The following is a 24,859-nucleotide window of genomic DNA, read 5'->3' on the forward strand; positions in this document are numbered from 1 at the left end:
CTGTGATATTTTATGTTAACGCAGTTCTTGCACTGTTTCAAAAGCATGTTGGAGTTATTGTTGGTTGGTTGGCTTACCCTTGGTAGGGGAGGTTTGTGCTAGTCTGAGAAAGACGGCATATGGGACTGAATTAGGGTGTTGGCAAGGTGGGTAGAGAGAAGGGGGTAAGTGGATGCAAGAGATATTGTGAAGGTAACCATTGGGTCTTACAAATGACTAAATAAATATTGGGGAGGAAGAGTGAAAAGTTGAGATTCAAATCAATCAATCAGTAAGAATTTATTGAGTACCTACTATGTACCAGGCCTTATTCTAAGCACTGGGGCTACAAAGGCAAAAATTAAACAGGCTTTGCCCTCAAAGAGTTTATATTCTACAAGGAGAGACAACATGTGAATATGTAAATAAAATATGAGAAATAAATGCTAGGTCATTTGGTTCATGGATACATTAGCTGCTAGGAGGTTCAGAAAAGGCTTCATATAGAAGATGGCTCTTGAGCTGGGTCTTGAAGGAGACAAGAAATTTCAAGAAGCAGAGTTTATGAGGTAAAGCATTTCAGGCATGAGAACAGCCATTGCCAAGGCACTGAGGTGGGAAATGGAGCATTGTGAGTACACAGAACAGCAAGAAGACCAATATGACTGTATTTAGAGTGTGTTAAGGGGAGTAATACTGAAGAAGGCTGAAAAGGTATGCTGGAGCCAGCTTGTGAACGGCAAGATTTTATATTTGATCCAAGCCACTGGTGTACATTGAGTATGGGGATGACATGATCAGAATTGTGCTTTAGGAAAACTGCTTTACACTTACTAGCTGTGTGACCCTGGGCAAGTCACTTAACCCCAATTGCCTAAAAAGAAAGGAAAACTGCTTTAGCATCTGGGTGGAGGATGGATTGGTATGGGGAGAAGCTTGAGGTCAAAAGACCGAATAGGAAGTTACGACAATAATACAAGAGAGAGGTAATGAGGACCTGAACTAGGGTGGTATCTATGTAAAAGAGGGGATTTATACTAAAGATATTGTGGAGAAAGGAATGACAAATTGGACAACTGATGGGGCACGTAGAGGTAAGTGAAAATAAGGAGTCAAGGATGACGTTGAGGTTGCATACATGAGTGACTGGGAGGTTTGCAGTGCTCTTGATCCAGGAAGCACGTTTAGGTTTTCCTTGGAAAATTCAATAAACTCATTCCCAAACTGGAAGATAAAAGCTACCTTGCCTCATGGTGACCATTTGTAGCCATCTAGTAGCAATGATAAAATGAGCCCATCATTCCAAGGGTTCTGATTACAGATCTTACCCTTTCGTCCTGGGCTAGGCACAAGTGCTTATTTTGATAATGGCTACTGTAGTATAGGGCTGAGGTGTCAAACTTACCCCTCACTAACCCCTTTTGGTCTGTAACACTCTTAAATACAACCTAAACGAAATTAAAATGTGATTGGGAAATATTTAACAAAATAAATAAAAATACAATCAGACATAATAAGGGGTTTTCTAAGTCTAAATACACAGGCAGGGATCCTTATGAATGACTCAGTGGCTCCATTTCTACTTGAGTTTGGCATCACTGGTATAGGGGATAAGGAATAGGGGATAGGGGATAGGGACTATGCCTCTTAAGCTTTTTGATCTCAGGAAGTCCTTCACACTCTTAAAAGTACTGAAGACACCAAAAAGCTTTTGTTCATGTGGGTTATATCTATCAATATTTACCATGTTAGAAATTAAAACTGATGAATCTTAAAATATTCTAGATTCAATAAACATTTATTAAGTATCTATTATGTACCAGGCGTTGTGCTAAGCATTGGGGATATAATTAATAAAAAAGAGACAGTCTCTGGCCTTAAGGAGCTTACAATCTAAAGGGAAGACAGCACACGCCTAAATGGAGGCAGGAAAGGGGGCCAGTGACAGGACAGGGGGAACCTGGCTTAGTGGCTTCTTATTCTGTGGAGTTGAAACCAGGAAGGGCAGACATGTAAAGTGGAGTGAGTTGTGTCCAGTTTTTGCCCTCTATAAGAGAAAGCATTGGGAGGAGTTTAGTACTCTACCCTCTAGACCTCCAGTCAGAGGGAGAGGAGGCTGTGGGAGGTGACGTCAATCAAGACTTGTGTTAGTAGCATGGTGATGAGTTTCAAGATGATGAGCTTATTCTGAGTGGGGCAGTTGAAATCTGGCAGGGCAGCAAATGCAAAGTGGAGGAAATTTTATGTAAAATACCAATAATAAACTCATTACATGTTAATACAAACAACATGTTTTTAAATGAAAAACCCTACATTTTATGAAACATAAATTAGTGAGCAGAGTACCATTATTTTACATGTTATTTGCAAATCTCTTTAATGCTTTGTTTAAGAGAAGACAGTTGGATTCTCATATCTGCTTTCTGCATCCTGTCTGTTGCAATATGTTGTTCTGGTTGAAGTATATGAAGAAAATCTGGCATCATGCATGTATAGTTGGAAAAGGGAGGAATACTCTACTAGGCAAATAATGTTTTAGTATTAGTGTGAAAATAGTTTTGACTGCAAGGATCTTCTGAAAAGGTCTTGGAGACCCCTAGGGGTCTTCAGATCACACTTGGAGAAATAGGGAATTCCTTGGGGAAGGAAATTTCTATCTATGCAGGTTTGCTATAGGACCACTGAGATTAGACTGAAACCAGCTTTCTAAGTTGCACATTTGGATAAATGCTCTAGCTAGCTCTCTCTCTTTCTCTGTCCCTCTCTCCCTACCACACTGCTTACAGTGTTATAAAGCCAAACCAATTAGCAACTAGAAAGATATTAACACAAGAGCCAAGTATTACTAGTTATACAGTTGTAAACATATAGTTAAAATATATTACATGTGTTGTGTTACATACAATATGTAGTTGCAAACAGATATACATTTGTGTGTATATAGATTTTGTATATACACACACATATTATACACACACACACACACACACACACACACACACATATCTCCCTTGAAGATGAAACTCATAGAACTGCTATTAGGGGTTTTGTGTATATATATGACTTATGAAGATATCCACTAATAATTTATATTATACTCAGCTGTCAGTATGTTTGTTTTCCTATTCTGTACATAGAATGTAATTTATCAAGTAAAATGTTTGGGGAATCTCATAACTGATGTTTCCCACCCTGTCTCTGGTACTCTTTTGCCTTAGTACACACAGCTGAAACACAGCAATTTCCAAGACGAGAGAGATAAATTAGGAATTCCTTATAGGGAGAAAACTATAACTGGGTCAGGGATCTCGTGAAGGATGGGGAGAGAGGAGTTATCAGGCCTTCCCTGAAAGAAGTACTTTAGCAGTTCTTGCCACTAAGTCCTTGACTTTGGGTCAATTGTCTATTTCAGCTGGAGAAACCAAAAATACATCTGCTTTTGGGTCCAGCAAAGTAGTTGGTTCAGAGACAGGTGGCTCTTTTCCAGTTTTCTTCTCCTAGGCCTCTTCCTTTAGATTTGTTGCACATGTATGTTTATAGATAGATACAGGCAAAGCTTTTTGTTTTATTTTTAAAGAAATCTTTGCCAGTATTTTAATGGAAAAAAAAGTTGGGTCCCTCCTTTCTCCCTCCCAGCGGACACAATAGGAGGTGAGGGGCAAAGGTGGTAGAGTAGAGTGGGGTTTCTATTAACAAGAAGAGAAAGAGGAGGGGTTGAGCTGAACCTGGGGAGTCTGGGCCAAACACCTCAATACCCCTTTTCTAATTCCTCCTTCTCAGATTTTGCACTACCTTTCACATCCACCCACTCCTAAGGACAAGAGGATAATTCAAGAGATTGAGTTGGCAGGAGATACAATTCAACATCCATTTGTGCCTTCTCTGGTAACAGTACCCTAAATGACCTCCAGACTGTCAGCACTTACTTCTCCCACAGTCCCACTCTGGGTTTCCTCTAAGGATAAGTACTGTCAACATCTAAACTTTCCCACTTACCTCTTCCCTGAAAGGGATACACTAGTGTACTGGCAACAGCGCCTTATGTCACCAATGTTTTAGGTAAGTGATGGCTCCTGAATTATGTTAAATAGGCCAGTTAGGTAAGGTTCTTCCAGGCATAGTTAACTGACTTTTAGGTACTTCAAGCACACGTTCTAATCACTGTTGTTTCTTCTGTAATAACAGACTTCCTTAAATGGTGTCATAAATGAACTGTATACTAATTTCTATCCATTTACATTACAAATCTAAGTCAAGTTACAAATTAGAGCAAGATTTTAAAGAAATATGAATGCCTGAGTATGTGTCTTCTTTCTCTAAACTTAACTGTTTCAATCACTGTTTAACTAAAGTTGAGTTTTTAACTTCATTACCTCCTAGTGCTTGTGGGCCTATTAACATCTTCCCTTCTTGTTCCTGCCTGCTCTTTCTTTTGAGGGGAGGGAGTATCTTAGCAAGAAACTCTCGAATTGTCAAAACCTGATGCTAATTCTAATTACTACTTGAGTACCTAGGAGTGGAATTCAGCTCTGCTATAGACCTGAAGTCCTAACTTACTCCTTTAGCCCTTTGATCTTGCTTTTTATTCCATGCTCCAGCAGAGAGAAAAGGAAAAAACAGGGTTCCTAGTGATTCTACATATTCTTATTGTTCAGTCATGTCTCGGTCCGATTCTTTGTGACCCCATTTGGGGTTTTCTTGGCAAAGATACTAGAGTGGTTTGCCATTTCCTTCTCCAGCTCATTTAACAGATGAGGAGACTGAGGCAAACAGAGTGAAGTGGCTTACTCAGGGTCACGCAGCTAGTAAATGTCTGAAGCTGGATTTGAACTCAGAAAGATGAGCCTTTTTGACTCCAGGCCTGGCTCTGTATCCACTGCACCCCCTAACTGCCCCGGTGCCTACTTTTAGCATCCTTGTATATTCTTACTTGAGCACCTTCTAAACAAGGATTGCTTAGGAACCTGGATTTCTTCTGTATTATACCATTCCTACCAACTCAATCCATTCTCTGTGTATAAGGTGGATTTTTTTTACCGACATATTAAATTTTAACTATTTCATTTTTGCTTTTGATACTATTTCTTTCTTAAAAGTATCAGATCTTTTTCTCTTCTGAATATGTTAAGGCATTTGAGCAGCACCGGTTTGAATTGAAGAATGAGTTCCTCATGAGTAGTATTTATAAATAGTATGAAGTAAGTGACTGGGAAACTGTGTGATGAATGTAGTCCCATAAGATTCAGAATCATCTTCTATGGTGCCCAGGAAAGAATGAAATTAACTATTTGTGCATTTTTCACCTATAGGTGTATATCTTGGTTTTCCATTTGGAGATTTTTCATCTTGTAGTCATAGGAGTTTTGCTTCTCTTTCAAATTGATATTTCATTTCTTACCTCTGTAGCACTTCCTGTATGCACTTCCCCAATTTACATTCACACTTGTGATAGAGAGCCTCAGAAGATGGCTTAGGTTCTAGAACTACCTTAGGTTGTAGGTGGTTCTAGGTTCGATGGTCCTGACTCTTAATGACTATAGCTCATATACCACAAGCAGTGTTTTCCCCCTAACAGTTAGCCAATTAGATACAATTAGCTCAAAGCAGTGGCATTTTCTTTTTCTTTTTGTTTTCTAGGATTCAATGTTTTATTTTTCCCCAATTACATGTAAAACAATTTTAACATTCATTTTTAAAAAAAATGTTGAGTTTTAAATTTTCTCTCTCCCTCCTCCTGCCTCCCTCCTTGAGAAGGCAAGCACTTTTATAAAGGTTATACATGTGTAGTCATGCAAAACATATTTTTATCTTAGTCATGTTGTAAAACAAAACACAGACCAAAGCAACAAGAAAAATAAAGTAAAGAAAAAATGCTTTAAGCTGCATTCAGACTCCATCAGTTCTTTCTCTGGAGGTGGACCGCATTTTTCATCATGAGTCCTTCAGAATTGTCTTGTATCATTGTATTGCTGAGAATAGCTAAGTCATTCACAGTTGATCATCTTATAATATAGTGGTTACTGTGTACAATGTTCTTCTGGTTCTGCTTACTTTACTTTGCATCAGTCCACGTAAGTCTTCCCAGGTTTTTCTGAGAGCATTCTGCTCATCATTTCTTATAGCACAGTAGTATTGCATAACAATCATATACAACAACTTCTTCAGCCATTTCCCAATTGGTGGACATTCCCTTAATTTCCAATTCTTTGTCACCACTAAAAGCCCTGCTATAAATATTTTTGTACGTATAGGTCCTTTTCCTTTTTGTTTTTGATATTTTTGGAATACAGACCTAGTAGTGGTATTGCTTGGTCAAAGAGTGTGCATGGTTTTATAGCCCTTTGGGCATAGTTCCAGATTGTTCTACAAAATGGTTGAATCAGTATACAACTTCACCTACAGTGCATTAATGCCTCAATTTTCCCATATCCCTTCCAACATTTGTCATTTTCCTTTTCTATAATATTAGCCAATTGGATGGGTATGGGGTGGTAGTTCAGAGTGTTTTAATTTGCATTTCTTTAATCAATAGTGATTTAGAGCATTTTAAATATTATAGCTAGTTTTGATTACTTCATCTGAAAACTGCCTGTTTATGTTGCTTGGCCATTTATCAACTGAGGAGTGGCTCACAATTTTATAAATTTGACTCAGTTCTCTATATATTTGAGAAATGCAGTCTTTATCGCAAAATATGCTATGAAATTTTTTCACAGTTCTAATTATTAACTGTGTATTTCCCTCCATCCTATCCCCCCCATTTATCACATTCTCTCCCCTCTTTTCACTTTGTTCATCCTCAAAAGTGTTTTGCTTCTGTCTTTTACCTACCCCAATCTGACCTCCCTTCTATCAACTCCTGCCCTTATCTTCTCTTATACCCTTGCCTTCCTACTCTTCTGTAGGATAAGACATATTTCTATATCCAAATAAGTGTGTATGTTATTCTGTCTTTGAGTCAATTCTTATGAGAGTAAAGCAGTGGTGTTTTCTAAGAATTAATACAAACAGTAGCTACAAACTATTTCCCCCGTGAATCTGAAGTGCCATCTTCTACAAATATGCACAGTGGTAAGATTGGACACAAACTTAAAGTACAGTATACTTTGAGGTACACATGTAGGGAACACATATGACCAAGGCTACTCACTGTTTTGGTACTACTAAGCCTTGAAGGTCTTTCTCTCCTGTGGAGTCCCATCAAAGCTACCCCCTAGATGTATCATCTCTGCTACACAGGTTATTCAGCTGGACTCCCAGGGTCTGTTCCTCATAATGACTCTTGTGAATACCTAGCCAGCTCTCTTCTCTGCTGCCAAGGGTCATGCTCCTTATAGTTTCTTCTTATCTCAAATGACTGTTTCTCTGCATCCATGTCTGTCTGGAGTTTGTGTCTCTGCTTTCTTATCCCCTCAAAGTGTCAAACTGAATCTCCAACTGTTGGATGAGTTTTGCCTCCCTCCAGGCAGGCAGTTCCAGCTGATAAATGCCATGGCCACTGGGGGTTGGGGGAAGGAAAGAAAATCCCTCCTTCCCATCTAAGAGGAAAAGAACTAGGTTCTTCCCTAGCTGCTGACTCTATCTTCCATACATTCAAACTGATGAAATATTTTAAGATTCATCTGGGAGCATGGCCAATCATTGTTCATCTAATCGCATTGCTCCTTTCTGACTCATTTGGAGAGAAGTACTTGTAATTCATAAAGGAAGAACATATTAACACATCTGTGATGACATCTTAAGCCACATCAACTGAATTGGGGTGGGGGGAGAAATCAAATCTCCCTCGTATACATACACCTTACATCTGCGAGATAGGTTTTATCTAGCAATATGTGTGGAAAACCACAAGAATCTCAGGGACAGAACATCAAGGGCCACTTAATGGAACTCATACGTGACTGGGGACCCCAGATTATTGGCCATCCGGCTTCTGTTTCAAGACCTCCAAGAGGAGGCAGTCCATTCTACTTGAGGACAGCTCTAATTAAAAGATTTTCTCTCCCTCCCCCCACTTCTTTTATATCAGGTTGAAATGTATTTTGAAATATTGTTGAAATTTCCATTTCTTTTATTCTGAGGCCAAGAAAAACAAGTTTAATCTTTCACGTAATAGCTGTTAAGAGCTTGAAGAAAACTATCATGTCTCCCCCATATCCTTTTCTTGTTCAGACTAAACAAACCCAATTTCTTCAGCTAATTGCCATACAGCATGTTTTGCCGTGGTTCTGAGTCTTCTCCCTTTTCTCCCCCATAGACCTTCCTGGTTTTCCTATCTAAATATCTCCTAGATCATCAGTCCACTTTCTGAAATGAAACACCCAGAACTGATCATCGTATTCCCGGTGTGGTTTAACCTGGGCAAAGGACAGTGGGATTATACGCCTCTCTTTCTAGCTATTTTGCTTCGTTTAATGGGATCTTAGATCATGGTTAGTTTTGTTGGCTGCCTTGACACAGTCTTAGGTCATGATAAGAATTCAGCCTTCCAAACCCCTCAGGTCTCTTTCACATGAACTTTTGTCAACATAATCATGTTTCCCCTATTTTGTATTTGTGTGAATTTTTTTTTAAAGTCCAAGTGTTTTACATTAGAATCTTAGTGAATTCAACCTGACGTTCTAGTCTCTTGAGAGCTTTTTGGGTTTCAATTTTGCCATCTAGCACATTAGCAGTTATGCTCATCTTTGTGTTATCTACACATTTGATGCATGGGCCATCTATCCTTTTAAGTTACTGAGACAAATATTGAACTGGATGGAGCCAAGGATAGAGCCCTGAAGGGGCCACTTCACTAAAGACCTCCTTTCAGGGAGCATTTATCATCATTCTCTGGGTCTAGTCATTCAATCAGCGTGCCTGAGTGTACTGTTAGGTAGAAGGATGAGCCTTTGTGTATCTGGGTGTTTGTAAAATAGGGTAGGAGGAGATTCAGCTTAAATGATTCTCACTTTAAGGTTCTAAGGATAGAGTGAGGAGAGGAGAATTCTAAATGTTAGTGAGACACAGCTTTGGATATTCCCTTCCCCCTCTTCGGCCAAACTAAATGGGAAATAATAATTTTAGGTGTGTAGGGTTATATTTATTTTTCTGGGATTAGTGAGCCTACTAAACCCTCTTATATTATCCCAGGCAATTTAAAATGTTCAGTTTCAGTTATATCCCACTCTTGGTGACCCCACTTGGGGTTTTCTTTGCAAAGATACTGGAATGGTTTGCCATTTCCTTTTCCAACTCATTTTACAGATGAAAAAACTGAGGCAAACAGGGTTAAATGACTTGCCCAGGGTCACACAGCTATTAAGTGTCTGAAGCTGGATTTGAACTGAGGAAGATGAGTCTTTCTGACTCCAGGCCTGATGCTCTATCCATTGTGGAGTAGCTAAACCATTGGAATCCATAGAAAACTCCCACTTCCCATGAAACAAACAACTTCCTTAAAATTTCAAATTCCTTTTCATCAATTTTACTTTTTTTTTTTAAAACTGGAGATAATGAAAAGTTTAAAAAATTAACTTCTTTGAATTATTTGAATTTCACATTTTTTCTTTGCCCTTTCCACCCTGATAGAATTTCTAATTAGCAGTGAAAACAACTAAAGGAAGAGGAAACCACCAAAAGCTTGGACAATCCAGTAACTTTAATGAACTTTGATTAATAATCAAGGGTGAACTTAGACTGAGCTTTGTTCTGTGACATCACACCCTTCACCAGGACCACCATTGTAATATATGTTTGTCTTCTGTGTTTCCTTCAAATTCAGGGATTTCTGTTTCTATTTCTGAGAGGCAGTGAGACAGGGGATAAAAAGGCTGTCCTCTGAATCAGGAAAATCTCCATTTAAGTCCACCTCCTGACACATACTTACTGCTGTGTGACCCTGGGCAAGTCACTAACCTCTCTCTCAGTGCCCTGACTCTCTCTAAGACTATAAATTCCAGAACAGTTTCTAACCTGCATCAATTAAGGGAGTTTCTGGAGCTGACATTCCCTACTTATTTCAATGGAGCAACAGGTTTGAAACAACAACAAAAATCTGTTAAGCTTTACCTCGGGGTTCTTACACATGAGGGGTTTCCCCATCTTTAATTCACTTATTGACGTTCCGGTCCTATTTATATCACATTTCATTTTGCTGTGGTCTGCCATAATTGTGTCACCCTTTCTCTTATGCTTGGTAGCACCCATAGTTCAAAGATAGCACAGAAATGGGCTAGGTGGATAGAGTGCTAGGCCTGGAGACAGGAAGTCACCTCTGTTTGCTTCAGTTTCCTCAGCAGTAAAATAGGGGACAATAATTAACACTTACCTCACAGGGTTGTTATGAAAACAAACTAGATAATATTTGCAAAGCACTAGCATAGTATGTGGTACATAGAAGGTGCTTAATAAATCCTTCCTTCCTCTCTTCTTTCCTTAATTCCTCCCTCCCTTTCTTCCTTCCTTTCTTCCTCCCTCTCTCCCTTCCTTCTTTTCTCCCTCCCTCTTCTTTCCTTCCCTTCTTCCTCCCCTCCTTTCTTTCTTCATTCCTTCCTTCCTTCCTCCCTCCCTCTCTTCCTTCTTTCTTTCCTTCCTTCTCTCTCTTCTTTCTTTCTTTCCTTATTAGGTGATGTCATCCTGAGAGTAAGCATCCTAGAAATGCTAATCTCTCTGGATTTGTATCTCTAAGATACCTAGGAATGTTAACATTGTGATAAAGAGTGTTTCTCTAGTGCAGAACTGTGAGTTCTCAGGGAATAATGATAATAGGGTCATAGATTTAAAGCTGAAAGGAATGTAGGTCAACTCCTTCATTCTAGAGAGAAGGTAACTGAAGCCCAGAAAAGAGTAAATGATTTACCCAGGGTCACACAAGTAGAAGGCATCAGAAAGGAGGATTCAAACCTAAGTCCTCAGATTCTTTCCACAACACTATTTGTTGTTCAGTAATTTTTTAGTCATATCTGACTCTTTGTGACCCAATTTGGGGTTTTCTTAGCAAAGATAGTGGAGAGGTTTGCCATTTCCTTCTCCAGCTCATTTTACAGATGAGGAGATTGAGGCAAACAGGGTGAAGTGACTTGCCAGGGTCACATAGCTAGGAAGTGTCTGAGGCTGGATTTGAACTCAAGTCTTCCTGACTCCAGGCCCTGTACTCTATCCACTGTACCACCTCTCTTAGCTACCATTCACTGCACCGTGCTAACACCCTAATAGCTCAACTTTCTGTACTACTTTAAGGTTTGCAAAGTGCTTTCTATATAACATCCTTACAAGATAGGTAGTGCAAGTATTATTATCTGCATTTCACAGATAAGGAAACTGAGGCTCTCAAAAGATAATGGACTTGCCCATGATCACCCCATTTGTCTCAGGCACTATTTGGATCTAGGTCTTGATGATTAACTACTGTCAGGACTTGCACTCAGATTACAGAATCTGTGATTTCAGTTTGCATGTTTAAAAATTTATTGATATAATTTATTCTCATATCATCTTCATTTCTGAATATATCCCTCTTCTCTATAATCCAGTTCCATTGCATAGAGCAAGGCATAAAAAATGGGAAATAAACTAGTTTAAATCTAGCACATCAACTGAGTCTGACAGTATATAAGCAATACTCCTAACTCATAGTTCCCATCTCTTCAAAGAAGGGAGGGAGCTGCAATGTGTATTCTCTTTTTCAGGGATAAAAGGTAGTGTGCTGTGGTGAACAGAGAACTGGCTTCAAAGCCAGGAAGGCCTGAGTTCAAGTTCTGTTTCTAACATGCCTTGGGCAAGTCACTTAACTTAAGTGCTTTGAGCAACTCTCTAAAACTAGAAGTTGTGGAGAAGCCGCCCACCTGCATTATTAGAGGTAGTTTCCTAGGCCAGTGAAACGATAGATTCACTCCTTTTTCTTCAGGAACAAGTTTGTGAGACAACGCTTTGCAAAAAAGAAAAAAAAAGAAAAGAAAAAAGAAAAAAGAAGGAAAAGAAAGAAAAGAAAAGGAAAAAGAAAGAAAGAAAAAGAAAAAAAAGACTTCCAATTCAGTGTCTTCCCAAATATCTCTGGAAATATAATGCTATAAAGAACTTAACTTTGAAAAGTATGCATTTTGCCAATGCACATCTACTACTTTGGAATGTATTGGGTCAATGGGTTAATGGCCCTGGGAGCTAATCCTCCACTCCCAGTTTGGACATTGTCTGTGGGAGCTTCTGCTAACTATGCATACTCCTCACTTTGGAGTGACCATTTCTGGGAATGAAGACAAGATGATTGATTCCAACATATGTTTCAGCCCTTGACCTTCATTTTGAACCTGGTTTTAGGGCCATTTTTTGAGAGTAGCTAAAGGCAACTGTGGTCTGTAAAGAACAACTAGCTCATTCTTTATAAAACCTATTCCCTCATGAAGATGAAGTGAAAAGGAATAATTTTATAGCTTAAGTGAAATATGGCACTCCCCAAAACACATGCCTGTATATGTTTGCATATGACATTATTCTAGGCTAGATAGTTGGGAACTCAGAGAGTAAAATTAGAATTATAGTGTTGGCAAAGTAGAGGAAAGAACAGGAACAAATGATATACATACATATATATATATATATATATATATGTCTGATATGTACATACATATGTATAGACACACATATAGAGATAGAAACAAACTATATAGTTTGTCAAAGGCAAATGCAAGTAATATTCTTAGGACATAAAGAGTAAAAAATGCCTGATTGTTAAGAAATTCGTCAGAATAGGATGTAGGGGGGAAAATAGTGTAATATCAAGAGTCCTAAATTCAGAACAAGGACATGCAATTTCTTTGCTATAGAGAACTCCCAATGAAGAGTTAAATATATACAGATAAGTATTTGTCATACATACATACACTCACAAATAAGCATATAATACATGGGAAACCACGAGGTATGACTCCCCTATTTCTGAGTTCAGACCCATAACTAAAGCACTGTGTCTGTGTTGAAGAAGAATATGAAAGAGGTTTGAAAATGGTTCCAAGACAAGACAAATGGTTTAAGGGTTAAATTGTGAGACTTATTTTTAAATTTTTTTTATTACATTTTGAGTGCCAAGTAGCCTCCCTCCTTCCCTCCTTTCCACATTAGAGAAAGCCAACATTTGATAAGGATATGTATGTGGAACCATAAACTGTAAGGCAGAAGTTAGAAGTTAGTTTAGCAGGAGAAGGCTAAAGGCAATGGCTGTCAGGAATATAAAGGATACTACTAGCTGTTTTCCAAAAAATAAATGAATTTGAGGAAAGACCTCAAATTGTGAGAGAAGAGATCTAAATTAGCTACAAAGGAGAATTCCCTATCAGTGAAAATTCTCTAACATTAGAATAGGGTATAGAAATAGTTTGCAGAATTCTCTTTTCTGCAGATATTTATAACTATAGATTTCCATCAAGGTTGTTATAAGGAAAAATCTTTGCACATCTTAAAAAGCTCGAAAAATGTGAGATGATTTTGTTACTATTACTACTCCTAACCCCACCAGTCACACCATCCCAACCCCTCTCAACACTACTACACCCTCCTCCACCACCACTATGACAGCAGGCGAAGTGGCATAGTAAATAGAGAGCTGACCTCAGAGCCAGGAAGTCCTATCTCGAACACATACCAGCTGTGTGACCCTGGGCAAGTCACTCAACTTCTTAGAACTCTAGGCAACTCTCTAAGACTATAATTTGCTGAGAAGTACTTGCTACCTGCATTGGTAAAGGGAGTTTACTCATTTAGGAGTTCTCTATACTAATGAAAATGCAAGTCTCGGTCTTATCTCTTTTTACTATTATGATATTGATATCTTCAGGCTGGCTTTAAATATGGCATTGCCGAAAGGCAAGAGCTAAGCTGTCTTGATATCTTTTCTTAAGAATTTATGATTCCATAATTATCATTTTTAAAAATAAGGTCAGGTGTGTTAGATTTCCCTCTAGTGGTATAGAGAAGCATTTAACATAGATTGTATTTTAATCCAGGTCACTTGGAATTTATAGGATTGAGAATTTGGAGCTGGAAGGGACCTTTGAGATCATATAGTCCAGGTGAATTGCCCATTTCCCTTATTTATACAAATGCAGAAACTGAGTCCCAGAGAGGAGAAAGTGACTTTTCCAAGGAGCAACAAAGTCTTGATTTGAGCCCAGACTTGTGACTTCAGATCTAATTCTCCTTCCCCTTCCAACTAGACCCTGTACATTGGAAGGGGATGAGAAAGAAGAGAAGGTTTAGGGTTTTGGTTTTTCCATCTACTTGAGTTGGTTGGACATTTGGAAAAGGGGTATAACCTTTTGATCTTCCCCTCTTGCCTATCAAAACTTGACTCCACACTTTGCTATTAATGTGAATTGCTTTAACAACCTATGGAAGTAGTCCTTGGATGTATGTTCCCGTTGCTTATGAGTAAGTTCAAATGGGTTGAAAAGATCGCAAGGTCAAATTAGTGTCTCTAGAGGGTGGCTTGAGTGTCAGTGGCAGGGGCACACACATATTGGTAGCTTGATGAGTGTTCCTTTTTTTTTTAGTGTGAAGATGGCCCTTAACTACTTCCCACCCACCCCAGCCTCCCTTTGTATGAGAAGATTCCTCAGGTTATTCCCCATATGGCCGTATAGCTACAAAATTGGGTTTTCTAACCTTTTCTTCACATAAAAAGGTGGAAAAATACCCCTATTGAACAAGGACTATTCTTTGCTATTCTTTGATTCCCTTAAGATTACTTAAAAGAATCATATTGAAAAAAGACATAATTCATGTACCATGAAGGAAATATTCTCAAACTACAGCTCAGAAAGTCCCTCTGTTGGCAACAACATTTTCGTATCCAGAGAACAGATTTATTTCCCTATAGCTAGCTATAAGGATGCCTCGCTACCAGAAACCTGAATATCTGGTTGGAAATCAGGATTTCAGCCCTGGTTTCCGGTAAATTGGTCAAGGTCAGTTAATCTGATATTGTTCAATAAACTCCAGTTGCTCCCTGTTTTGTTCAGGTTCCAATATAACAGCCTCTGTTTGGATTTTAAAGCCCTCATAACCTCGTCCTACCTTCCTACCTTTCCAATCTTCTTACATCTTATTCCCTCCCCTTCACATAGTGTATGACCTAATGATGCTGGCCTCTTTGCTCTTCCTTACACAAAACAATCTGTCTTCTGACTTTGTCCATTTTCATTGGCTTTCCACAATGCCTGGAATTCTCTTTATATTCGTCTCTGCCTCCTGGATTTCCTGACATCCTTTAAGTCCTAGCTAAAATCCTACTTTCTGCAATAAGCCTTTCTCCAATCCCCTTAATGTTAATCCTTTGCTCTGAGATATATATTCCTGTGTGTCTGTCTTTCTGCCTGTATGTATGTATATGTGTGTATATATACACATATACACATGTGTATTTCTATATATAAAACATATGTAAAATATATATACATTTCTGTATATATCTTACGTGTACATTCACACACATATTATAATATATTCCTACATATATCTTGTGTGTGCATACATATATATATACACACACACATATTATATATAATATATTACTGTATATGTCTTGCATGTACATAGTTGTTTTCATTTGTCTCCCCCATCAGACTGCAAGCTTCCTGAGAACAGTTGATTTTGGGGTTTATTTGGGTTTTTTGCCTTTTTTTGTATCCCTAGTACTTAACACAATGCCTGGCACATAGTAAGTACTTAATTAATGTTTGTTCACTTGACTTGATTTGACTGGTCTTGCTAGTCTAAATTTTCCTAGCCTAGAGTGTTAATGTAAATTAATTTTGTTTGGTGATGACCTTGGGGCGCCTGGATGAAAGATGTTGTATAAAGGTTGATTGTAATAACTTTCCTTCCTGTAAATGAACCTGGCACCATAGAACCTGACACTACCCCAAATGTATCCCCAAACCTAGATGCATATCACTAGCCAACTGGCTGAACCTTTCAACAAAAAGATACCATATCTTCTTGTGCTGCTAACCTAGGACTCTTCTGAACAGTGTGACCCTTTCAGATGGAATAAACCATTTGCCTTCCTAATAAATCATTTGTATCTTGGCAAATTAATCCTGAAACTTATCTCTGGAGTTGTCTATGACCGTCACTGGAAACATCTGAACTAGAATGGTTAGCCTGCAAATAAGGGTCTCTGGGCATGGAGAAGGGTTTGATTGTGTCTGGCCCTAGGATAGCATGTATGCTTAACTCACCTATTGGTATCAGTTCTAGTTTCCTTGGCTCTGATTGATTTCCTCCTGATCCTAGAAATGATTAGAAACTATAGACATAATTGAATGGCATCCCATCATTCTTTATGCCTTAGGAAACTGGTGGGAGGTTTGGGAAGATCTGGAGGCTCAGCCTTAACTAATAGATACCCACAAACCACAGACCTGGAGGAGATCCACAAAGCATATGCCCTAATGTTCTGGTTTATGATCCTTTGGGTTGGTAGAGGAATTCTTGAGAGCGCTTAGGTCAGACAGATGCTTGGGTTCCCTGAACTCATTGATTTAGGAACAAGAGGAAGAGGGAGGTTGATATGTCTGTAAGGGAAGAAGGAAGCAGAGAAAGTGTTGTTATTGTTGTTCAGTTGTGTGACTCTTCTTCCTAACCCATTTGGGGTTGTCTTGGCAAAGATAATGGAGTGGTTTGGCATTTCCTTCTCTAGTTAATTTTACAGATGAGGAACTGAGACAGACAGGGTTAAGTGACTTGCCCAGGATCACACAGCTAGTGCCTGAGCCTGGATCTGAACTCATCAAGATTAGTCTTCCTGATTTCAAGCCCAGTGCTCTATCTGCTGAGCCATCTAGCTGCCCCTGAGAAAGTAGTTAGGGTGGCTAAAAATGTGTCAGCCCTATGAGTTGGTGAAGATGTTCAGGTTTAACAACATAGGGTAAAAGAATCTAGCATGGGACTTTAGACAAATTCTAATCTAACCTTCTCATTTTATATTTGAGGAAACAGGGCTGGAGAGGTGAGGAAACCTCTTCAAAGTCACACAGCTGATACATACAAAGACCTGGACTAGAACTCGGGTCTCCTGATTCTAGTTCCAGTCTCCTTTTATTTACAGAAGGTGTATAAAGAGGTCCATCTAGTTTGGCTGCTCTTCTCTTATCAGCTTCTTGGATAGTTGGCTGGATAAGAAGATGAGTTCCCCCCATTGACAGTACATCAATATCTAGCATAAGATGCTGGAGGTACCTGGTGCCCTGGTAACCTGGATACCTTGATCCTGGGTCAAGACAGTACTAAGATTTTTTCAAACTGCTTTGACACTCTCTTAGTTGGTGATGGCCAATTTTCCCCTTACTATCTCTCTGATGTAGTATGGTATAGTGCTAGAAAAATGAAGAGATCTGATTTTGAATCCTGAGTTCAAAATTTATTAGCTGTGTGTGGCCTTGGGAAAATCGTTTAACCTGCCTCAGTTTCCTCATATGAAAAAAAATTGGTATGATGTTGACAATAATGAGATTTATGCTGCCTAACTCATGGAGATTTTTTTAAAACAAAAGTGCTTTGTAAACCTTAAGCCACTATATAATAATGGCTAGCATCTATGTGGTGTTTTAAAAATAAAGTAAGGACTTTGGGTCTCCTTTGGGGCTCATTACATGTTATATGATTTGATTCTCACAACATGAATGTGACTAATTATTATCACCATTATTTCTTCCTTTTATAATTCTTCTACTAAAACATTTAGAATTCATGGTCTGAGTTTCTCACTGAACTTGAACTTAGGGCAGCCCAAGAGATAGATCAAGTCACACTTCTCATGGTACAAATCTACTTTACTGTTCATCAAATGGTCTTATCTCATTGAGCAGAGGAAAGAGATTCAGAAGTGGGGAGGCTGTGGGGTGAAGAATGGTTTGTTTCAAAGCAGCTCTAGGAGAAAAATGTGTTGAGCGCCAAAATTGATCCCCAAGAAGTTGGATATGATATGTTGCTGAATTACTGATTAACTCCAGGGAAGCAGGCCTCAAATGGAGCCTAAGTGGCAAATTCCACAAAAGATAAAATTCCATTTGTATTTTTAGAGATGTTAGAGGGAATTTAAAGGGCTTTGGAAAAGATATGAAGCAGCCCTGGAAACTGATTCCCTAAAATGCTATCTCAAGATAGAACTTCTCCCTCCCCGATTTTTTTAATTTATAAGAGAACATTTCTTAGAGTATTTTTTGCACTCATGGAATTAAATCATATTTTTAGGTTCTTGGTTTCTTGCAGGAGATTTGCAGTTTTAATTTTTGTTGCTATTTAAAGCAATTGCTTACACATGGTATTCAGATGATCAGTGATTCAAGTATGCCTAAGGAGAAAGAAAACATACTTAGGAAGGATATATGGGCAAATAGAAAGAAAACTTCAAGGAAGAGCCACTGTGAATAATTAGAAATCTGTAACCGAGTAATTAGCAATCTGCAACTAAGCCATTTCAAGTGTTCTGAGAGGTAACCAAATTTAATCCCAACAGACAGTATGGTATGGGGGAAGGAGCACCAAACTTAGGATTAGATCAGGGTTTGAATTCTGACTCTGTCCTTCACTGTTACCCATTTGACCTTGGTCAAGTTACTTATTTTTCTCATGTCTTCAGTTCTATATAAAATGAGGACAAGATGGTCTCCAAGATTCTTCCAGATTCTACTATAAAAAAAATCATTCTTTAGTAAACCCATTATTATGTAATTGGCAAAACAAAAAAAAAATCATTTTTCATATTTTAAGCTGGTGAAGCACACATGGAAAGGTCAATCTAACCTCCAATGATTATACTTCTTTAAGTCATGTTCTATGAAAATTCTACCATATTGTTAAAACCTCTCCCTGACCCTATGGGAATTTATAATTAGCTACTTAGTGAGTGATTCTTGAATCTATGCCCTAGTGTATATATGCTTTGTACTAAAATTTCTCAAAATTATAAGTCATATATAATTCACTACCCTTTCTGTGCACAGGTCAAGCATTTGAAAGGTAGCTTGCTTTCATCATGCTACTGAAATCATTTTGGACAGCCTTTGGGCCCTTTGCTTGGGTCTCCTGTTAGTAGGATTTGATTCCCTCCAGGACAGAGTCCCTCAGTATGGGCAGAAATGCCAGGCTGTTGTTGATCCCCTCTCACTCTTGGAAAAAAGTGATTTCCTGATCTAGACAGATGCCTAGGTGCCTCCAGAAGGATCCGACCCTACGTCTGAGATCAGTAAGCAAAAAAAAAAAAAAAGATAGAAAATCTGCTATGAACTGCATTAAAACAAAAAAACATTTCTTTCTGTTATAGTAGTCAAACTGAAAAATTTTAAATTGTAAGCTGATAGAGTCAGAACAAATTCCAATTTCATCTTATCAAAACACTAAGCTTTGCTAAGAATTGTGGGTAGAATGCCTAGCACAATTGCAACTAATAGGGAAAAGGTCACTTATTTAAAATATATCACCATTGTGCATACAGTTGGTATACTTCACTGCTGAAGCTATGCAAGAATACATTCCCCTCCAGAGCGTAGAAGAAACCTGGGTCATTGCTCTCATAAAAATAGATATCACTGGCTCATAAATTCCAGGTGATCTTTCTTATCTGGCAAGGAATCATGGCATTTAATCCTTTATTATTTATTTATTTTTAACCTTTTTTTTTTCCTTTTAAATTGAGTTCCAAAACCTCTCCCTCTCTCCCACCCCTCCTGCATCCACTGAGAAGGCAAGCAAAATGATATCAATTAATTATATGTGTAAAATCATGCAAAATATATTTTCATATTAGGCATATCACCAAAAAAGGCAAAAAAGATTTTTTAAAAGTGAGAAAATCATATTTCAGTTTGCACTCAGAATCCATGGAGTCATAATTGATTGAAATGACTGAACAAAACAATTATATTTCCTATAATCATTTTCATAAAAAAAGCATAACTAATGAAAGTAGCATTTCATGTTCACCAATGAATTTGCAGTCCAAAGATGCATTGAACTTCAAGATTATCTTAGGAAGGAGGCCAAGTTGTTAATGATAGTTATGTGAAAATCTAGCAATCCAGTGATAACTCTGATGAGATTTTAGTTTGTCAAAATCATACTTTGGGGTGGATTGGCTCTGGGAGACAGGAAATACACATTGACACATATAACATGTTAATCTGTAAATCATGTTATTACATTAACAATTAACAGTAACAAGATATTTCTGAAAAAATATCTCCATGGGTCCCCTCTTTCTGTTTTCAAAGAACAACTTCTGTACAAGATGGAAATGTTGCTCATCCCATTTTCTGTTTTCAGTCTCTTCTGTAGCAAGCCTATTTCAATATTTTTAACATGCCACCATGTCCAGAAAGTTTAAAAGGTTGATATAGATAGAATTCATTCTCCTAACTTGTTTACAAAAACCTTGCTTAGTAATAGCTAGCATTTGTATCAGCATTTTAAGTTTTACAAGTACTTTATAAATATTATCTCATTTTGTCCTCACAACAGCTTTGTGAGGTAGGTACTATTATTACCACTATTTTATAGTTGAGGAACCTAAGTCAGACAAGTTTAAATGACTTGGGTAGAGTCACATAGCTAGTAAGTATGTAAGGTTGTATTTTAACTCGGATCTTCTTGAATCCAAGTCCAGGACTTGACCTGTGCACCACCTTGCTTCCTCCTAGTTAAGAAACTCTCAGTCCCATCAAGAGCCTTGGGCTTGTTTTTCAGAATTCTTCACATCCCTCCTTTCTCCCCAATTACTTGGGCTCAATCACAGGTCTTTATAAATAAAGTAAATGGGTTTCTTCCATTGATGTTGCAAGGTAAGATTTGTTGTGATGCTTCAGCTCATTGGCAGCTCTGGTTTATGAATTAACCTATGTTCTTTATGGCCCACTGACAAACCATTAAACAAAGTTTACATTTTAACTGTATATCATCTTCGGCCTTACTATAATATGTGAACTCACTCATACAGCTAGTAAGTTTCTGAGGCCAGATTTGAACTCAGGAAGATGTTATCTTCCCGACTCCAGACCCGGCACTCTATCCACCATGCATGCCACTCGGCTCCCCTAATAATAATAGCTAACATTTCCATTTGAGTTTTCCACCTTGGAGAGCACTCAAAGCCTAGGAAATGGGTTCAAGCATAGCCTTTGGCTGTATTACCTTGGACAAATCAGTTAACCTTCAGAACTCAAAAGACTAATTAATGAATGACATGCAGTGGATGGCAGAAGGGGTATTAGGAGAAAAGGGATGTGTGTGTGTGTGTGTGTGTGTGTGTGTGTGTGTGTGTGTGTGTACAATCAATACAGAATAAAGAATGTGCATGGCAGTTGTGGAAAAAGTAGTAGGGTTGGAAATGGAAGATTCAAATTTGAATCCCAGCTTTGCTACTTACTAGCCATGTAAACTTGGGCAAGTAAGAGAACCTTTCCAGGACTCATTTTCCTCCTTAGTATGATGGTGAGATTTTACTAAATCATTTCCAAGGTCTCTTCCCACTCTAAATTCTATGATCCAATGAATTTATTACGAACAGACAAGGAGTCAGACTTATCCTGCTTAGCTCTGGAGGAAAGGCTCAGGAGTAACAGATAAAAGTTGAGAAGCAGATTTGGGTTTGATGTAAAGATAAACATCTAAGTATTGGAGCTGTCCCAAAGTACGATGAGCAGCTAGAGGGTAGGAGTTTCCTCCCTAAATAGAGATTTCCAAGGGGATGTGGGATGACTACAATACATCTATAGTAGTAGAAGATAGAAGGTTGCTTGTTTATGTCCCCTTCTCACTGCTGGGGCTTCACTTCTTTGGATTCCTTCAAGACTCAGCTTAAATACTCACCACCTGTGGGGCAGCGAGGTGGCACAGTGAATAGAGCACCGTCCCTGAAGTCAGGAGGACTTGCGTTCAAATCCAGCCTCAGACCAAACACTTGACCCTGGGCAAGTCACTTAACTCCAATTGCCTAAAAACAAAACAAAACAAAAAAAATACTCACCACCTGTAAGATACTTCCCCCCATCCTACAAGCTGCTAGTTTCCCCTGAGATTCCCTTCCATTTGCCCTCTATATATATCTTGAATCTTATTCAGTCATTTTCAGTTGTGTCTGCTCTTCATGACCCCATTTGGGGTTTTCTTATCAAAGATACTGGAGTGATTTGCCATTTCCATCTCCATCTTATTTTACAGGTGAGGAACTGAGGCAAACAGGGTTAAGTAACTTGCCCAGGATCATACAGCCAGTAAGTGTCTGAGGCCAGATTTGAATTCAGGAAGATGTGTCTTCCTGACTCCAGATCAGGCACTCTATCCATTGTGTCACTTAGCTGCCCTAATGATAATACCTAACATATATATAGCACTTACTGTGTGCCAGGCACTGTGCTAAGCACTTTACAAATATTATCCCATTTGATCCTCACAACAACTCAGGGAGGTAGATATTATTATTATCCCCATTTTGTTATTGTTCAGTTGTGTCTGACTCTTCATGACCTGATTGTGATGGGTTTTTTTGGGAAAAGATACTGGAGTGGTTTGCCATTTCCTTCTTCATCTCATTTTACAGATGAGGGAACTGAGGCAAATAGGGTTAAGTGACTTGCCCAGGGTCACACAGCTAGCAAGCATCTGAGGCCAGATTTGAACTCAGGTCTTATTGACTCTAGGACCAGCACTCTATTTACCTCTAGCTACTCATCCCCATTTTACAGATGAGAAAACTGAGGCAAACTCAGTTAAGTGACATGCCCAGGGTCATGCTAGCAAGTATCTGAGACCAGATTTGAACTCAACTCTTCCTGATTCAAAACTCAGGGCTTAGTTGCACTGAAAAATGCTTTTTTATTAATTTAATTACAATGACATTCTCAGGGTACCAGTCATAACTTCAGAGGTAGCAGCAACTGTTCTAGAACCAACATGGGATATGGGAACAATGTATTCAGGATTGTCTTAGCCTAACCAGCTACATGTCAGGAGATACCCAGTCCTAGTGACTGCTACAGCATGACACTCTGTGGCAAACACCTATTTTCTGTGCTGATTTTCAGATACCAAAGTCTCTCTGACTCTTGAAACCTAGGTTAAATTATAGAACCTCTTAGGAACCTCTTTTCCACCCAACTGTTATTTTAGGGAACTGTTGTAAGGAGGGATAGTGTTCAACATTAGTGAAAGGCTTTATTGGAGAAACTTTCTATTGCTCCAAATATAGTCACACTTTAAAGAAAATAATAACTGACTGTGGGGATTTATATCATGGAAATGTTCCTTTGGAATTCATCAAGGGATGCAGGACAAATCATAAAGCAAATGCTGGCAAGGTGTTTTGGGTGAGTACATCAAGGTTGAAAAAAAATGGAAAGAATAGCAGCCTCCAATTTGTTTTTGTTTAGTTCTGGTTTTAATTATGCAGTTACATTTCTGTTAACCATTTTATAGCAATGAACTTGATTCTAGTTTCTCTTGGTATTCCCACACATAGTCCTCATAAAGGCAAACTCTCAAATACATGGTAAATATTCCCCCCAAAGAGAGATGTGTAGGAGCAATTGGGAATAAGGATGTTGCTAGAATCAAATATTGAGTTTCCACCTCTATTGATTATAGTTTGGGAAGGGGGAAAAGTCAATGAAACAAACAGCATCAATAAAATTTACAGAATAATAATAACAAACTCTACAGCATGAGGGCAGGGATCTAGATCTGGCTGTTGCCATAATCAGGAAGGCAGTGGTAATGGGAGCTCTCCAGTGAAAAGAACCTTGGAGTTGGACCTTGGAGTTTAGACCCCATCACATACATCCTAGGTGTGCCCAGAGACTTCAGATACAGATTTCCACTTTTTATCCTTTCAGTTCTGTGACTGTCTACTTGGTTTTTGACTTTGGCCTGTTTGGGTCAATAGTTCTTACTCTCACAGGAACTTGGCACAACCTTCCAATTTTCCCCAAATTGTGCAGGGATGGTGGTGATCCCCTGCTCGGTCTCAACTCTTGGTGGAATCCAGCTTTTCTTGAGGGGAAGGTGGGAAGGAGAAGGATATAGAAAACAGTATTAATGTCCCCTTTTGTAAATTAGCAGCATCAGCTCATTTATATTTAAACCAAAAAGAGGACAGGAGGATTTTCTGTAATATCTTTCAGATGTATGAGTAAACAGATCCTTTGCCAGGTTAGAGCCTCTCTCTTTATTCCTGCTACATAATTCCTGTGCCCTTGGAGCCAAATGGAGCTCACATTTGAATAAAGAGGAAAGTCAGCTTCATGCAATTTCATTTGTGTTTGGATTTGCCATCTAAATGCTGTCCTTCAGCTCCTGAAATTCTGAAACAATTGACAAAAGCAGGAAAGGGTAGATGAGAAAACAGACTCTGTCTGGCCAGTCTGGTTTTTGTTAGGTTTGTCACTGCTGAGTGAGCTCAAAGCTATAGCCTTTTTTTGTTGCTCTGCTCAAGCTTTTTCTGGAGTGTTTTAATCACTTTAAACTTTGAAATGGTCCCCATTTCCCCCTTTCCTCACACAAGAACTTTTGCACAGGTTTGTCTTTTAAGAGCCAGTCCATGCGAGCCAGGAGCAATTTAATTTTGTTTCAGTTTATCCTGACCAATCTTTTACAATGTCCATATTGGTTAGCAACTTCGGGCCTATTCCAATTCAAGGTTGCTAAATAGGTTTACACCATGGAAAAAAGGTGTTTTCTTTCGGCTCATGGTGAGTTGATTTATAATAGAAGTAAATTGCTCCCACATTCAGTATTTCCATTTCAGTGTTTTATTGTTGATGGATAGTTTACTTTATCACTGGAAACCTAGAATCTTGTAAATTAGTAGAGAATCGACCCGAAATTCTTATGACGTAGTTGCTGGCTACATTAT

General features: G+C 38.5%; 1 protein-coding gene across 1 annotated transcript in view; it reads left to right on the forward strand.

The window, feature by feature from the left end:
* The window catches only part of PGM5 (phosphoglucomutase 5), a 208,160-nt gene that overhangs the window by 175,190 nt on the left and 8,111 nt on the right, over positions 1-24,859 (forward strand). The gene's annotated exons all lie outside the window — the stretch shown is intronic.

This window comes from Phascolarctos cinereus, unplaced genomic scaffold, assembly GCF_003287225.1.
Source record: "Phascolarctos cinereus isolate Bilbo 61053 unplaced genomic scaffold, phaCin_HiC Scaffold_4;HRSCAF=312, whole genome shotgun sequence".
In the NCBI taxonomy this organism is placed as follows: Eukaryota; Metazoa; Chordata; class Mammalia; order Diprotodontia; family Phascolarctidae; genus Phascolarctos; species Phascolarctos cinereus.